This window comes from Macaca mulatta, chromosome 4, assembly GCF_049350105.2.
Source record: "Macaca mulatta isolate MMU2019108-1 chromosome 4, T2T-MMU8v2.0, whole genome shotgun sequence".
NCBI classification, from domain to species: Eukaryota; Metazoa; Chordata; class Mammalia; order Primates; family Cercopithecidae; genus Macaca; species Macaca mulatta.
In genome coordinates, this window is record NC_133409.1 from 59,510,986 (window position 1) to 59,529,396 (window position 18,411).

The window sequence follows — 18,411 nt, forward strand, 5'->3', positions numbered from 1 at the left end:
TGAGAAACTGCTTAGTGTTCTGTTAATTCATCTCACAGAGTTACATCTGTATTTCGTGGATCTCTTTGCTAGCCTTATTTCTGTGGAATCTGAGAACAGATATTTCGAATCCCTGTGGAGACTATAGGGCCAAAGGAAATATCCTCCCATAACAAAGAGAAAGAAGCTTTCTGAGAAACTTCTTTGTGTTCTGTGAAATCATCTCACAGAGTTACAGCTTTCCCCTCAAGAAGACTTTCGCTAAGACAGTTCTTGTGGAATTGGCAAAGTGATATTTGGAAGCCCATAGAGGGCTATGGTGAAAAAGGAAATATCCTCAAATAAAATCTGGAAAGAAGCTTTCTGAGAAACTGCTTAGTGTTCTGTTAATTCATCTCACAGAGTTACATCTGTATTTCGTGGATCTCTTTGCTAGCCTTATTTCTGTGGAATCTGAGAACAGATATTTCGGATCCCTTTGGAGACTATAGGGCCAAAGGAAATATCCTCCGATAACAAAGAGACAGAAGCTTTCTGAGAAACTTCTTTGTGTTCTGGGAAATCATCTCACAGAGTTACAGCTTTCCCCTCAAGAAGCCTTTCGCTAAGACAGTTCCTGTGGAATTGGCAAAGTGATATTTGGAAGCCCATAAAGGGCTATGGTAAAAAAGGAAATATCTTCAGATGAAATCTGGAAAGAAGCTTTCTGAGAAACTGCTTAGTGTTCTGTTAATTCATCTCACAGAGTTACATCTGTATTTCGTGGATCTCTTTGCTAGCCTTATTTCTGTGGAATCTGAGAACAGATATTTCGGATACCTTTGGAGACTATAGGGCCAAAGGAAATATCCTCCCATAACAAAGAGAAAGAAGCTTTCTGAGAAACTTCTTTGTGTTCTGTGAAATCATCTCACAGAGTTACAGCTTTCCCCTCAAGAAGCCTTTCGCTAAGACAGTTCTTGTGGAATTGGCAAGTGATATTTGGAAGCCCATAGAGGGCTATGGTGAAAAAGGAAATATCCTCAAATGAAATCTGGAAAGAGGGTTTCTGAGAAACTGCTTAGTGTTCTGTTAATTCATCTCACAGAGTTACATCTGTATTTGGTGGGTCTCTTTGCTAGCCTTATTTCTGTGGAATCTGAGAACAGATATTTCGGATCCCTTTGGAGACGATAGGGCCAAAGGAAATATCCTCCGATACCAAAGAGAAAGAAGCTTTCTGAGAAACTTCGTTGTGTTCTGTGAAATCATCTCACAGAGTTACAGGTTTCCCCTCAAGAAGCCTTTCGCTAAGACAGTTCCTGGGGAATTGGCAAAGTGATATTTGGAAGCCCATAGAGGGCTATGGTGAAAAAGGAAATATCCTCAGATGAAATCTGGAAAGAAACTTTCTGAGAAACTGCTTAGTGTTCTGTTAATTCATCTCACAGAGTTACATCTGTTTTTCGTGGATCTCTTTGCTAGCCTTATTTCTGTGGAATCTGAGAACAGATATTTCGGATACCTTTGGAGACTATAGGGCCAAAGGAAATATCCTCCGATAACAAAGAGAAATAAGCTTTCTGAGAAACTTCTTTGTGTTCTGTGAAATCATCTCACAGAGTTACAGCTTTCCCCTCAAGAAGCCTTACGCTAAGACAGTTCCTGTGGAATTGGCAAAGTGATATTTGGAAGCCCATAGAGGGCTATGGTGAAAAAGGAAATATCCTCAGATGAAATCTGGAAAGAAGCTATCTGAGAAACTGCTTAGTGTTCTGTTAATGCATCTCACAGAGTTACATCTGTATTTCGTGGATCTCTTTGCTAGTCTTATTTCTGTGGAATCTGAAAACAGATATTTCGGATCCCTTTGGAGACTATAGGGCCAAAGGAAATATCCTCCGATAACAAAGAGAAAGATGCTATCTGAGAAACTTCTTTGTGTTCTGGGAAATCATCTCACAGAGTTACAGCTTTCCTCTCAAGAAGCCTTTCGCTAAGACAGTTCCTGTGGAATTGGCAAAGTGATATTTGGAAGCCCATAAAGGGCTATGGTGAAAAAGGAAATATCTTCAGATGAAATCTGGAAAGAAGCTTTCTGAGAAACTGCTTAGTGTTCTGTTAATTCATCTTACAGAGTTACATCTGTATTTCGTGGATCTCTTTGCTAGCCTTATTTCTGTGGAATCTGAGAACAGATATTTCGAATCCCTTTGGAGACTATAGGGCCAAAGGAAATATCCTCGGATAACAAAGAGAAAGAAGCTTTCTGAGAAACTTCTTTGTGTTCTGTGAAAACATCTCACAGAGTTACAGCTTTCCCCTCAAGAAGCCTTTCGCTAAGACAGTTCCTGTGGAATTGGCAAAGTGATATTTGGAAGCCCATAGAGGGCTATGGTGAAAAAGGAAATATCCTCAGATGAAATCTGGAAAGAAGCTTTCTGAGAAACTGCTTAGTGTTCTGTTAATTCATCTCACAGAGTTACATCTGTATTTCGTGGGTCTCTTTGCTAGCCTTATTTCTGTGGAATCTGAGAACAGATATTTCGGATCCCTTTGGAGATTATTGGGCCAATGGAAATATCTTCCGATAACAAAGAGAAAGAAGCTTTCTGAGAAACTTCTTTGTGTTCTGTGAAATCATCTCACAGAGTTACAGCTTTCCCCTCAAGAAGCCTTTCGCTAAGACAGTTCCTGTGGAATTGGCAAAGTGATATTTGGAAGCCCATAGAGATCTATGGTGAAAAAGGAAATATCCTCAGATGAAATCTGGAAAGAAGCTTTCTGAGAAACTGCTTAGTGTTCTGTTAATTCATCTCACAGAGTTACATCTGTATTTCGAGGATCTCTTTGCTAGCCTTATTTCTGTGGAATCTGAGAACAGATATTTCGGATCCCTTTGGAGACTATAGGGCCAAAGGAAATATCCTCCGATAACAAAGAGAAAGAAGCTTTCTGAGAAACTTCTTTGTGTTCTGGGAAATCATCTCACAGAGTTACAGCTTTCCCCTCAAGAAGCCTTTCGCTAAGACAGTTCCTGTGGAATTGGCAAAGTGATATTTGGAAGCCCATAAAGGGCTATGGTGAAAAAGGAAATATCTTCAGATGAAATCTGGAAAGAAGCTTTCTGAGAAACTGCTTAGTGTTCTGTTAATTCATCTCACAGAGTTACATCTGTATTTCGTGGATCTCTTTGCTAGCCTTATTTCTGTGGAATCTGAGAACAGATATTTCGGATCCCTTTGGAGACTATAGGGACAAAGGAAATATCCTCCCATAACAAAGAGAAAGAAGCTTTCTGAGAAACTTCTTTGTGTTCTGTGAAATCATCTCACAGAGTTACAGCTTTCCCCTCAAGAAGCCTTTCGCTAAGACAGTTCCTGTGGAATTGGCAAAGTGATATTTGGAACCCCTATAGGGCTATGGTGAAAAAGGAAATATCCTCAGATGAAATCTGGAAAGAAGCTTTCTGGGAAACTGCTTAGTGTTCTGTTCATTCATCTCACAGAGTTACATCTGTATTTCGGGGATCTCTTTGCTACCTTCATTTCTGTGGAATCTGAGAACAGATATTTCGGATCCCTTTGGAGACTATAGGGCCAAAGGAAATATCCTCCGATAACAAAGAGAAAGAAGCTTTCTGAGAAACTTCTTTGTGTTCTGTGAAATCATCTCACAGAGTTACAGCTTTCCCCTCAAGAAGCCTTTCGCTAAGACAGTTCCTGTGGAATTGGCAAAGTGATATTTGGAAGACCATAGAGGGCGATAGTGAAAAAGGAAATATCCTCAGATGAAATCTGGAAAGAAGCTTTCTGAGAAACTGCTTAGTGTTCTGTTAATTCATCTCACAGAGTTACATCTGTTTTTCGTGGATCTCTTTGCTAGCCTTATTTCTGTGGAATCTGAGAACAGATATTTCGGATACCTTTGGAGACTATAGGGCCAAAGGAAATATCCTCCGATAACAAAGAGAAATAAGCTTTCTGAGAAACTTCTTTGTGTTCTGTGAAATCATCTCACAGAGTTACAGCTTTCCCCTCAAGAAGCCTTACGCTAAGACAGTTCCTGTGGAATTGGCAAAGTGATATTTGGAAGCCCATAGAGGGCTATGGTGAAAAAGGAAATATCCTCAGATGAAATCTGGAAAGAAGCTATCTGAGAAACTGCTTAGTGTTCTGTTAATTCATCTCACAGAGTTACATCTGTATTTCGTGGATCTCTTTGCTAGCCTTATTTCTGTGGAATCTGAAAACAGATATTTCGGATCCCTTTGGAGACTATAGGGCCAAAGGAAATATCCTCCGATAACAAAGAGAAAGAAGCTTTCTGAGAAACTTCTTTGTGTTCTGGGAAATCATCTCACAGAGTTACAGCTTTCCTCTCAAGAAGCCTTTCGCTAAGACAGTTCCTGTGGAATTGGCAAAGTGATATTTGGAAGCCCATAAAGGGCTATGGTGAAAAAGGAAATATCTTCAGATGAAATCTGGAAAGAAGCTTTCTGAGAAACTGCTTAGTGTTCTGTTAATTCATCTTACAGAGTTACATCTGTATTTCGTGGATCTCTTTGCTAGCCTTATTTCTGTGGAATCTGAGAACAGATATTTCGAATCCCTTTGGAGACTATAGAGCCAAAGGAAATATCCTCGGATAACAAAGAGAAAGAAGCTTTCTGAGAAACTTCTTTGTGTTCTGTGAATACATCTCACAGAGTTACAGCTTTCCCCTCAAGAAGCCTTTCGCTAAGACAGTTCCTGTGGAATTGGCAAAGTGATATTTGGAAGCCCATATAGGGCAATGGTGAAAAAGGAAATATCCTCAGATGAAATCTGGAGAGAAGCTTTCTGAGAAACTGCTTAGTGTTCTGTTAATTCATCTCACAGAGTTACATCTGTATTTCGTGGGTCTCTTTGCTAGCCTTATTTCTGTGGAATCTGAGAACAGATATTTCGGATCCCTTTGGAGACTATTGGGCCAATGGAAATATCCTCCGATAACAAAGAGAAATAAGCTTTCTGAGAAACTTCTTTGTGTTCTGTGAAATCATCTCACAGAGTTACAGCTTTCCCCTCAAGAAGCCTTTCGCTAAGACAGTTCCTGTGGAATTGGCAAAGTGATATTTGGAAGCCCTTAGAGGGCTATGGTGAAAAAGGAAATATCCTCAGATGAAATCTGGAAAGAAGCTATCTGAGAAACTGCTTAGTGTTCTGTTAATTCATCTCACAGAGTTACATCTGTATTTCGAGGATCTCTTTGCTAGCCTTATTTCTGTGGAATCTGAGAACAGATATTTCGGATCCCTTTGGAGACTATAGGGCCAAAGGAAATATCCTCCGATAACAAAGAGAAAGAAGTTTTCTGATAAACTTCTTTGTGTTCTGGGAAATCATCTCACAGAGTTACAGCTTTCCCCTCAAGAAGCCTTTCGCTAAGACAGTTCCTGTGGAATTGGCAAAGTGATATTTGGAAGCCCATAAAGGGCTATGGTGAAAAAGGAAATATCTTCAGATGAAATCTGGAAAGAAGCTTTCTGAGAAACTGCTTAGTGTTCTGTTAATTCATCTCACAGAGTTACATCTGTATTTCGTGGATCTCTTTGCTAGCCTTATTTCTGTGGAATCTGAGAACAGATATTTCGGATCCCTTTGGAGACTATAGGGCCAAAGGAAATATCCTCCGATAACAAAGAGACAGAAGCTTTCTGAGAAACTTCTTTGAGTTCTGTGAAATCATCTCACAGAGTTACAGCTTTCCCCTCAAGAAGCCTTTCGCTAAGACAGTTCCTGTGGAATTGGCAAAGTGATATTTGGAAGCCCATAAAGGGCTATGGTGAAAAAGGAAATATCCTCAGATGAAATCTGGAAAGAAGATTTCTGAGAAACTGGTTAGTGTTCTGTTAATTCAGCTCACAGAGTTACATCTGTATTTCGTGGATCTCTTTGCTAGCCTTATTTCTGTGGAATCTGAGAACAGATATTTCGGATCCCTTTGGAGACTATAGGGCCAAAGGAAATATCCTGCGATAACAAAGAGAAAGAAGCTTTCTGAGAAACTTCTTTGTGTTCTGTGAAATCATCTCACAGAGTTACAGCTTTCCCCTCCAGAAGCCTTTCGCTAAGACAGTTCCTGTGGAATTGGCAAAGTGATATTTGGAAGCCCATATAGGGCAATGGTGAAAAAGGAAATATCCTCAGATGAAATCTGGAAAGAAGCTTTCTGAGAAACTGCTTAGTGTTCTGTTAATTCATCTCACAGAGTTACATCTGTATTTCGTGGATCTCTTTGCTAGCCTTATTTCTGTGGAATCTGAGAACAGATATTTCGGATCCCTTTGGAGACTATAGGGACAAAGGAAATATCCTCCCATAACAAAGAGAAAGAAGCTTTCTGAGAAACTTCTTTGTGTTCTGGGAAATCATCTCACAGAGTTACAGCTTTCCCCTCAAGAAGCCTTTCGCTAAGACAGTTCCTGTGGAATTGGCAAAGTGATATTTGGAACCCCTATAGGGCTATGGTGAAAAAGGAAATATCCTCAGATGAAATCTGGAAAGAAGCTTTCTGGGAAACTGCTTAGTGTTCTGTTCATTCATCTCACAGAGTTACATCTGTATTTCGGGGATCTCTTTGCTACCTTCCTTTCTGTGGAATCTGAGAACAGATATTTCGGATCCCTTTGGAGACTATAGGGCCAAAGGAAATATCCTCCGATAACAAAGAGAAAGAAGCTTTCTGAGAAACTTCTTTGTGTTCTGTGAAATCATCTCACAGAGTTACAGCTTTCCCCTCAAGAAGCCTTTCGCTAAGACAGTTCCTGTGGAATTGGCAAAGTGATATTTGGAAGCCCATAGAGGGCGATGGTGAAAAAGGAAATATCCTCAGATGAAATCTGGAAAGAAGCTTTCTGAGAAACTGCTTAGTGTTCTGTTAATTCATCTCACAGAGTTACATCTGTTTTTCGTGGATCTCTTTGCTAGCCTTATTTCTGTGGAATCTGAGAACAGATATTTCGGATACCTTTGGAGACTATAGGGCCAAAGGAAATATCCTCCGATAACAAAGAGAAATAAGCTTTCTGAGGAACTTCTTTGTGTTCTGTGAAATCATCTCACAGAGTTACAGCTTTCCCCTCAAGAAGCCTTACGCTAAGACAGTTCCTGTGGAATTGGCAAAGTGATATTTGGAAGCCCATAGAGGGCGATGGTGAAAAAGGAAATATCCTCAGATGAAATCTGGAAAGAAGCTTTCTGAGAAACTGCTTAGTGTTCTGTTAATTCATCTCACAGAGTTACATCTGTTTTTCGTGGATCTCTTTGCTAGCCTTATTTCTGTGGAATCTGAGAACAGATATTTCGGATACCTTTGGAGACTATAGGGCCAAAGGAAATATCCTCCGATAACAAAGAGAAATAAGCTTTCTGAGAAACTTCTTTGTGTTCTGTGAAATCATCTCACAGAGTTACAGCTTTCCCCTCAAGAAGCCTTACGCTAAGACAGTTCCTGTGGAATTGGCAAAGTGATATTTGGAAGCCCATAGAGGGCTATGGTGAAAAAGGAAATATCCTCAGATGAAATCTGGAAAGAAGCTATCTGAGAAACTGCTTAGTGTTCTGTTAATTCATCTCACAGAGTTACATCTGTATTTCGTGGATCTCTTTGCTAGCCTTATTTCTGTGGAATCTGAAAACAGATATTTCGGATCCCTTTGGAGACTATAGGGCCAAAGGAAATATCCTCCGATAACAAAGAGAAAGAAGCTTTCTGAGAAACTTCTTTGTGTTCTGGGAAATCATCTCACAGAGTTACAGCTTTCCTCTCAAGAAGCCTTTCGCTAAGACAGTTCCTGTGGAATTGGCAAAGTGATATTTGGAAGCCCATAAAGGGCTATGGTGAAAAAGGAAATATCTTCAGATGAAATCTGGAAAGAAGCTTTCTGAGAAACTGCTTAGGGTTCTGTTAATTCATCTTACAGAGTTTCATCTGTATTTCGTGGATCTCTTTGCTAGCCTTATTTCTGTGGAATCTGAGAACAGATATTTCGAATCCCTTTGGACACTATAGGGCCAAAGGAAATATCCTCGGATAACAAAGAGAAAGAAGCTTTCTGAGAAACTTCTTTGTGTTCTGTGAAAACATCTCACAGAGTTACAGCTTTCCCCTAAAGAAGCCTTTCGCTAAGACAGTTCCTGTGGAATTGGCAAAGTGATATTTGGAAGCCCATATAGGGCAATGGTGAAAAAGGAAATATCCTCAGATGAAATCTGGAAAGAAGCTTTCTGAGAAACTGCTTAGTGTTCTGTTAATTCATCTCACAGAGTTACATCTGTATTTCGTGGGTCTCTTTGCTAGCCTTATTTCTGTGGAATCTGAGAACAGATATTTAGGATACCTTTGGAGACTATTGGGCCAATGGAAATATCCTCCGATAACAAAGAGAAATAAGCTTTCTGAGAAACTTCTTTGTGTTCTGTGAAATCATCTCACAGAGTTACAGCTTTCCCCTCAAGAAGCCTTTCGCTAAGACAGTTCCTGTGGAATTGGCAAAGTGATATTTGGAAGCCCATAGAGGGCTATGGTGAAAAAGGAAATATCCTCAGATGAAATCTGGAAAGAAGCTATCTGAGAAACTGCTTAGTGTTCTGTTAATTCATCTCACAGAGTTACATCTGTATTTCGAGGATCTCTTTGCTAGCCTTATTTCTGTGGAATCTGAGAACAGATATTTCGGATCCCTTTGGAGACTATAGGGCCAAAGGAAATATCCTCCGATAACAAAGAGAAAGAAGCTTTCTGAGAAACTTCTTTGTGTTCTGGGAAATCATCTCACAGAGTTACAGCTTTCCCCTCAAGAAGCCTTTCGCTAAGACAGTTCCTGTGGAATTGGCAAAGTGATATTTGGAAGCCCATAAAGGGCTATGGTGAAAAAGGAAATATCTTCAGATGAAATCTGGAAAGAAGCTTTCTGAGAAACTGCTTAGTGTTCTGTTAATTCATCTCACAGAGTTACATCTGTATTTCGTGGATCTCTTTGCTAGCCTTATTTCTGTGAAATCTGAGAACAGATATTTCGGATCCCTTTGGAGACTATAGGGACAAAGGAAATATCCTCCCATAACAAAGAGAAAGAAGCTTTCTGAGAAACTTCTTTGTGTTCTGTGAAATCATCTCACAGAGTTACAGCTTTCCCCTCAGGAAGCCTTTCGCTAAGACAGTTCTTGTGGAATTGGCAAAGTGATATTTGGAAGCCCATAGACGGCTATGGTGAAAAAGGAAATATCCTCAGATGAAATCTGGAAAGAAGCTTTCTGAGAAACTGCTTAGTGTTCTGTTAATTCATCTCACAGAGTTACATCTGTATTTCGTGGATCTCTTTGCTAGCCTTATTTCTGTGGAATCTGAGAACAAATATTTCGGATCCCTTTGGAGACTATAGGGCCAAAGGAAATATCCTCCGATAACAAAGAGACAGAAGCTTTCTGAGAAACTTCTTTGAGTTCTGTGAAATCATCTCACAGAGTTACAGCTTTCCCCTCAAGAAGCCTTTCGCTAAGACAGTTCTTGTGGAATTGGCAAAGTGATATTTGGAAGCCCATAGAGGGCTATGGTGAAAAAGGAAATATCCTCAGATGAAATCTGGAAAGAAGATTTCTGAGAAACTGGTTAGTGTTCTGTTAATTCAGCTCACAGAGTTACATCTGTATTTCGTGGATCTCTTTGCTAGCCTTATTTCTGTGGAATCTGAGAACAGATATTTCGGATCCCTTTGGAGACTATAGGGCCAAAGGAAATATCCTCCGATAACAAAGAGAAAGAAGCTTTCTGAGAAACTTCTTTGTGTTCTGTGAAATCATCTCACAGAGTTACAGCTTTCCCCTCAAGAAGCCTTTCGCTAAGACAGTTCCTGTTGAATTGGCAAAGTGATATTTGGAAGCCCATATAGGGCAATGGTGAAAAAGGAAATATCCTCAGATGAAATCTGGAAAGAAGTTTTCTGAGAAACTGCTTAGTGTTCTGTTAATTCATCTCACAGAGTTACATCTGTATTTCGTGGATCTCTTTGCTAGCCTTATTTCTGTGGAATCTGAGAACAGATATTTCAGATCCCTTTGGAGACTATAGGGCCAAAGGAAATATCCTCCGATAACAAAGAGAAAGAGGCTTTCTGAGAAACTTCTCTGTGTTCTGTGAAATCATCTCACATAGTTACAGCTTTCCCCTCAAGAAGCCTTTCGCTAAGACAGTTCTTGTGTAATTGGCAAAGTGATATTTGGAAGCCCCTAGAGGACTATGGTGAAAAAGGAAATATCGTCAAATGAAATCTGGAAAGAAGCTATCTGAGAAACTGCATAGTGTTCTGTTAATTCATCTCACAGAGTTACATCTGTATTTCGTGGATCTCTTTGCTAGCCTTATTTCTGTGGAATCTGAGAACAGATATTTCGGATCCCTTTGGAGACTATAGGGACAAAGGAAATATCCTCCCATAACAAAGAGAAAGAAGCCTTCTGAGAAACTTCTTTGTGTTCTGGGAAATCATCTCACAGAGTTACAGCTTTCCCCTCAGGAAGCCTTTCGCTAAGACAGTTCTTGTGGAATTGGCAAAGTGATATTTGGAAGCCCATAGACGGCTATGGTGAAAAAGGAAATATCCTCAGATGAAATCTGGAAAGAAGCTTTCTGAGAAACTGCTTAGTGTTCTGTTAATTCATCTCACAGAGTTACATCTGTATTTGGTGGATCTCTTTGCTAGCCTTATTTCTGTGGAATCTGAGAACAGATATTTCGGATCCCTTTGGAGACTATAGGGCCAAAGGAAATATCCTCCGATAACAAAGAGACAGAAGCTTTCTGAGAAACTTTTTTGAGTTCTGTGAAATCATCTCACAGATTTACAGCTTTCCCCTCAAGAAGCCTTTCGCTAAGACAGTTCTTGGGGAATTGGCAAAGTGATATTTGGAAGCCCATAGAGGGCTATGGTGAAAAAGGAAATATCCTCAGATGAAATCTGGAAAGAAGCTTTCTGAGAAACTGGTTAGTGTTCTGTTAATTCAGCACACAGAGTTACATCTGTATTTCGTGGATCTCTTTGCTAGCCTTATTTCTGTGGAATCTGAGAACAGATATTTCGGATCCCTTTGGAGACTATAGGGCCAAAGGAAATATCCTCCGATAACAAAGAAAAGAAGCTTTCTGAGAAACTTCTTTGTGTTCTGTGAAATCATCTCACAGAGTTACAGCTTTCCCCTCAAGAAGCCTTTCGCTAAGACAGTTCCTGTGGAATTGGCAAAGTGATATTTGGAAGCCCATATAGGGCAATGGTGAAAAAGGAAATATCCTCAGATGAAATCTGGAAAGAAGCTTTCTGAGAAACTGCTTAGTGTTCTGTTAATTCATGTCACAGAGTTACATCTGTATTTCGTGGGTCTTTTTGCTAGCCTTATTTCTGTGGAATCTGAGAACAGATATTTCAGATCCCTTTGGAGACTATAGGGCCAAAGGAAATATCCTCCGATAACAAAGAGAAAGAGGCTTTCTGAGAAACTTCTTTGTGTTCTGTGAAATCATGTCACATAGTTACAGCTTTCCCCTCAAGAAGCCTTTCGCTAAGACAGTTCTTGTGGAATTGGCAAAGTGATATTTGGAAGCCCCTAGAGGGCTATGGTGAAAAAGGAAATATCGTCAAATGAAATCTGGAAAGAAGCTATCTGAGAAACTGCTTAGTGTTCTGTTAATTCATCTCACAGAGTTACATCTGTATTTCGTGTATCTCTTTGCTACCTTTATTTCTGTGGAATCTGAAAACAGATATTTCGGAACCCTTTGGAGACTATAGGGCCAAAGGAAATATCCTCCGATAACAAAGAGAAAGAAGCTTTCTGAGAAACTTCTTTGTGTTCTGTGAAATCATCTCACAGAGTTACAGCTTTCCCCTCAAGAAGCCTTTCGCTAAGACAGTTCTTGTGGAATTGGCAAAGTGATATTTGGAAGCCCATAGAGGGCTATGGTGAAAAAGGAAATATCCTCAAATGAAATCTGGAAAGAAGCTTTCTGAGAAACTGCTTGGTGTTCTGTTAATTCATCTCACAGTGTTACATCTGTATTTCTTGGATCTCTTTGCTACCTTTATTTCTGTGGAATCTGAAAACAGATATTTCGGATCCCTTTGGAGACTATAGGGCCAAAGGAAATATCCTCGGATAACAAAGAGAAAGAAGCTTTCTGAGAAACTTCTTTGTGTTCTGTGAAATCATCTCACAGAGTTACAGCTTTCCCCTCAAGAAGCCTTTCGCTAAGACAGTTCTTGTGGAATTGGCAAAGTGATATTTGGAAGCCCATATAGGGCAATGGTGAAAAAGGAAATATCCTCAGATGAAATCTGGAAAGAAGCTTTCTGAGAAACTGCTTAGTGTTCTGTTAGTTCATCTCACAGAGTTACATCTGTATTTCGTGGGTCTCTTTGCTAGCCTTATTTCTGTGGAATCTGAGAACAGATATTTCGGATCCCTTTGAAGACTATTGGGCCGAAGGAAATATCCTCCGATAACAAAGAGAAAGAAGCTTTCTGAGAAACTTCTTTGTGTTCTGTGAAATCGTCTCACAGAGTTACAGCTTTCCCCTCAAGAAGCCTTTCGCTAAGACAGTTCCTGTGGAATTGGCAAAGTGATATTTGGAATCCCATAGAGGGCTATGGTGAAAAAGGAAATATCCTCAGATGAAATCTGGAAAGAAGCTATCTGAGAAACTGCTTAGTGTTCTGTTAATTCATCTCACAGAGTTACATCTGTATTTCGTGGATCTCTTTGCTACCTTTATTTCTGTGGAATCTGAAAACAGATATTTCGGATCCCTTCGGAGACTATAGGGCCAAAGGAAATATCCTCCGATAACAAAGAGAAAGAGGCTTTCTGAGAAACTTCTTTGTGTTCTGTGAAATCATCTCACAGAGTTACAGCTTTCCCCTCAAGAAGCCTTTCGCTAAGACAGTTCTTGTGGAATTGGCAAAGTGATATTTGGAAGCCCCTAGAGGGCTATGGTGAAAAAGGAATTATCCTCAAATGAAATCTGGAAAGAAGCTTTCTGAGAAACTGCTTGGTGTTCTGTTAATTCATCTCACAGAGTTACATCTGTATTTCTTGGATCTCTTTGCTACCTTTATTTCTGTGGAATCTGAAAACAGATATTTCGGATCCCTTTGGAGACTATAGGGCCAAAGGAAATATCCTCCCATAACAAAGAGAAAGAAGCTTTCCGAGAAACTTCTTTGTGTTCTGTGAAATCATCTCACAGAGTTACAGCTTTCCCCTGAAGAAGCCTTTCGCTAAGAGTGTTCTTGTGGAATTGGCAAAGTGATATTTGGAAGCCCATAGAGGGCTATGGTGAAAAAGGAAATATCCTCAGATGAAATCTGGAAAGAAGCTTTCTGAGAAACTGCTTAGTGTTCTGTTAATTCATCTCACAGAGTTACATCTGTTTTTCGTGGATCTCTTTGCTAGCCTTATTTCTGTGGAATCTGAGAACAGATATTTTGGATCCCTTTGGAGACTATAGGGCCAAAGGAAATATCCTCCGATAACAAAGAGAAAGAAGCTTTCTGAGAAACTTCTTTGTGTTCTGTGAAATCATCTCACAGAGTTACAGCTTTCCCCTCAAGAAGCCTTTCGCTAAGACAGTTCTTGTGGAATTGACAAAGTGATATTTGGAAACCCATAGAGGGCTATGGTGAAAAAGGAAATATCCTCAAATGAAATCTGGAAAGAAGCTTTCTGAGAAACTGTTTAGTGTTCTGTTAATTCATCTCACAGAGTTACATCGGTATTTCGTGGATCTCTTTGCTAGCCTTATTTCTGTGGAATCTGAGAACAGATATTTCGGATCCCTTTGCAGACTATAGGGCCAAAGAAAATATCCTCCGATAACAAAGAGAAAGAAGCTTTCTGAGAAACTTCTTTGTGTTCTGTGAAATCATCTCTCAGAGTTACAGCTTTCCCCTCAAGAAGCCTTTCGCTAAGACAGTTCCTGTGGAATTGGCAAAGTGATATTTGGAAGACCATAGTGGGTATGGTGAAAAAGGAAATATCCTCAAATGAAATCTGGAAAGAAGCTATCTGAGAAACTGCTTAGTGTTCTGTTAATTCATCTCACAGAGTTACATCTGTATTTCTTGGATCTCTTTGCTACCTTTATTTCTGTGGAATCTGAAAACAGATATTTCGGATCCCTTTGGAGACTATAGGGCCAAAGGAAATATCCTCCCATAACACAGAGAAAGAAGCTTTCTGAGAAACTTCTTTGTGTTCTGTGAAATCATCTCACAGAGATACAGCTTTCCCCTCAAGAAGCCTTTCGCTAAGACAGTTCCTGTGGAATTGGCAAAGTGATATTTGGAAGCCCATAGAGGGCTATGGTGAAAAAGGAAATATCCTCAGATGAAATCTGGAAAGAAGCTTTCTGAGAAACTGGTTAGTGTTCTGTTAATTCATCTCACAGAGTTACATCTGTATTTCGTGGATCTCTTTGCTAGCCTTATTTCTGTGGAATCTGAGAACAGATATTTCGGATCCCTTTGCAGACTATAGGGCCAAAGGAAATATCCTCCGATAACAAAGAGAAAGAAGCTTTCTGAGAAACTTCTTTGTGTTCTGTGAAATCATCTCACAGAGTTACAGCTTTCCCCTCAAGAAGACTTTCGCTAAGACAGTTCCTGTGGAATTGGCAAAGTGATATTTGGAAGCCCATATAGGGCAATGGTGAAAAAGGAAATATCCTCAGATGAAATCTGGAAAGAAGCTTTCTGAGAAACTGCTTAGTGTTCTGTTAATTCATCTCACAGAGTTACATCTGTATTTCGTGGATCTCTTTGCTAGCCTTATTTCTGTGGAATCTGAGAACAGATATTTCAGATCCCTTTGGAGACTATAGGGCCAAAGGAAATATCCTCCGATAACAAAGAGAAAGAGGCTTTCTGAGAAACTTCTTTGTGTTCTGTGAAATCATCTCACAGAGTTACAGCTTTCCCCTCAAGAAGCCTTTCGCTAAGACAGTTCTTGTGGAATTGGCAAAGTGATATTTGGAAGCCCCTAGAGGGCTATGGTGAAAAAGGAAATATCGTCAAATGAAATCTGGAAAGAAGCTATCTGAGAAACTGCTTAGTGTTCTGTAATTCATCTCACAGAGTTACATTTGTATTTCGTGGATCTCTTTGCTACCTTTATTTCTGTGGAATCTGAAAACAGATATTTCGGATCCCTTTGGAGACTATAGGGCCAAAGGAAATATCCTCCGATAACAAAGAGAAAGAAGCTTTCTGAGAAACTTCTTTGTGTTCTGTGAAATCATCTCACAGAGTTACAGCTTTCCCCTCAAGAAGCCTTTCGCTAAGACAGTTCTTGTGGAATTGGCAAAGTGATATTTGGAAGCCCATAGAGGGCAATGGTGAAAAAGGAAATATCCTCAAATGAAATCTGGAAAGAAGCTTTCTGAGAAACTGCTTGGTGTTCTGTTAATTCATCTCACAGAGTTACATCTGTATTTCTTGGATCTCTTTGCTACCTTTATTTCTGTGGAATCTGAAAACAGATATTTCGGATCCCTTTGGAGACTATAGGGCCAAAGGAAATATCCTCCGATAACAAAGAGATGGAAGCTTTCTGAGAAACTTCTTTGTGTTCTGGGAAATCATCTCACAGAGTTACAGCTTTCCCCTCAAGAAGCCTTTCGCTAAGACAAGTCCTGTGGAATTGGCAAAGTGATATTTGGAAGCCCACAGAGGGCTATGGTGAAAAAGGAAATATGCTCAGATGAAATCTGGAAAGAAGCTTTCTGAGAAACTGCTTAGTGTTGTGTTACTTCATCTCACAGAGTTACATCTGTATTTCGTGGGTCTCTTTGCTAGCCTTATTTCTGTGGAATCTGAGAACAGATATTTCAGATCCCTTTGGAGACTATAGGGCCAAAGGAAATATCCTCCGATAACAAAGAGAAAGAGGCTTTCTGAGAAACTTCTTTGTGTTCTGTGAAATCATCTCACAGAGTTACAGCTTTCCCCTCAAGAAGCCTTTCGCTAAGACAGTTCTTGTGGAATTGGCAAAGTGATATTTGGAAGCCCCTAGAGGGCTATGGTGAAAAAGGAAATATCGTCAAATGAAATCTGGAAAGAAGCTATCTGAGAAACTGCTTAGTGTTCTGTTATTTCATCTCACAGAGTTACATCTGTATTTCGTGGATCTCTTTGCTACCTTTATTTCTGTGGAATCTGAAAACAGATATTTCGGATCCCTTTGGAGACTATAGGGCCAAAGGAAATATCCTCCGATAACAAAGTGAAAGAAGCTTTCTGAGAAACTTCTTTGTGTTCTGTGAAATCATCTCACAGAGTTACAGCTTTCCCCTCAAGAAGCCTTTCGCTAAGACAGTTCTTGTGGAATTGGCAAAGTGATATTTGGAAGCCCATAGAGGGCTATGGTGAAAAAGGAAATATCCTCAAATGAAATCTGGAAAGAAGCTTTCTGAGAAACTGCTTGGTGTTCTGTTAATTCATCTCACAGAGTTACATCTGTATTTCTTGGATCTCTTTGCTACCTTTATTTCTGTGGAATCTGAAAACAGATATTTCGGATCCCTTTGGAGACTATAGGGCCAAAGGAAATATCCTCCGATAACAAAGAGAAAGAAGCTTTCTGAGAAACTTCTTTGTGTTCTGTGAAATCATCTCACAGAGTTACAGCTTTCCCCTCAAGAAGCCTTTCGCTAAGACAGTTCCTGTGGAATTGGCAAAGTGATATTTGGGAGCCCATAGAGGGCTATGGTGAAAAAGGAAATATCCTCAGATGAAATCTGGAAAGAAGCTTTGGGAGAAACTGCTTAGTGTTCTGTTAATTCATCTCACAGAGTTACATCTGTTTTTCGTGGATCTCTTTGCTAGCCTTATTTCTGTGGAATCTGAGAACAGATATTTCGGATCCCTTTGGAGACTATTGGGCCAAAGGAAATATCCTCCGATAACAAAGAGAAAGAAGCTTTCTGAGAAACTTCTTTGTGTTCTGTGAAATCATCTCACAGAGTTACAGCTTTCCCCTCAAGAAGCCTTTCGCTAAGACAGTTCGTGTGGAATTGGCAAAGTGATATTTGGAAGCCCATAGAGGGCTATGGTGAAAAAGGAAATATCCTCAGATGAAATCTGGAAAGAAGCTATCTGAGAAAGTGCTTAGTGTTCTGTTAATTCATCTCACAGAGTTACATCTGTATTTCGAGGATCTCTTTGCTAGCCTTATTTCTGTGGAATCTGAGAACACATATTTCGGATCCCTTTGGAGACTATAGGGCCAAAGGAAATATCCTCCGATAACAAAGAGAAAGAAGCTTTCTGAGAAACTTCTTTGTGTTCTGGGAAATCATCTCACAGAGTTACAGCTTTCCCCTCAAGAAGCCTTTCGCTAAGACAGTTCCTGTGGAATTGGCAAAGTGATATTTGGAAGCCCATAAAGGGCTATGGTGAAAAAGGAAATATCTTCAGATGAAATCTGGAAAGAAGCTTTCTGAGAAACTGCTTAGTGTTCTATTAATTCATCTCACAGAGTTACATCTGTATTTCGTGGATCTCTTTGCTAGCCTTATTTCTGTGGAATCTGAGAACAGATATTTCGGATCCCTTTGGAGACTATAGGGCCAAAGGAAATATCCTCCGATAACAAAGAGAAAGAAGCTTTCTGAGAAACTTCTTTGTGTTCTGTGAAATCATCTCACAGAGTTACAGCTTTCCCCTCAAGAAGCCTTTCGCTAAGACAGTTCCTGTGGAATTGGCAAAGTGATATTTGGAAGCCCGTAGAGGGCAATGGTGAAAAAGGAAATATCCTCAGATGAAATCTGGAAAGAAGCTTTCTGAGAAACTGCTTAGTGTTCTGTTAATTCATCTCACAGAGTTACATCTGTTTTTCGTGGATCTCTTTGCTAGCCTTATTTCTGTGGAATCTGAGAACAGATATTTCGGATACCTTTGCAGACTATAGGGCCAAAGGAAATATCCTCCGATAACAAAGAGAAAGAAGCTTTCTGAGAAACTTCTTTGTGTTCTGTGAAATCATCTCACAGAGTTACAGCTTTCCCCTCAAGAAGCCTTTCGCTAAGACAGTTCCTGTGGAATTGGCAAAGTGATATTTGGAAGCCCATATAGGGCAATGGTGAAAAAGGAAATATCCTCAGATGAAATCTGGAAAGAAGCTTTCTGAGAAACTGCTTAGTGTTCTGTTAGTTCATCTCACAGAGTTACATCTGTATTTCGTGGGTCTCTTTGCTAGCCTTATTTCTGTGGAATCTGAGAACAGATATTTCAGATCCCTTTGGAGACTATAGGGACAAAGGAAATATCCTCCGATAACAAAGAGAAAGAGGCTTTCTGAGAAACTTCTTTGTGTTCTGTGAAATCATCTCACAGAGTTACAGCTTTCCCCTCAAGAAGCCTTT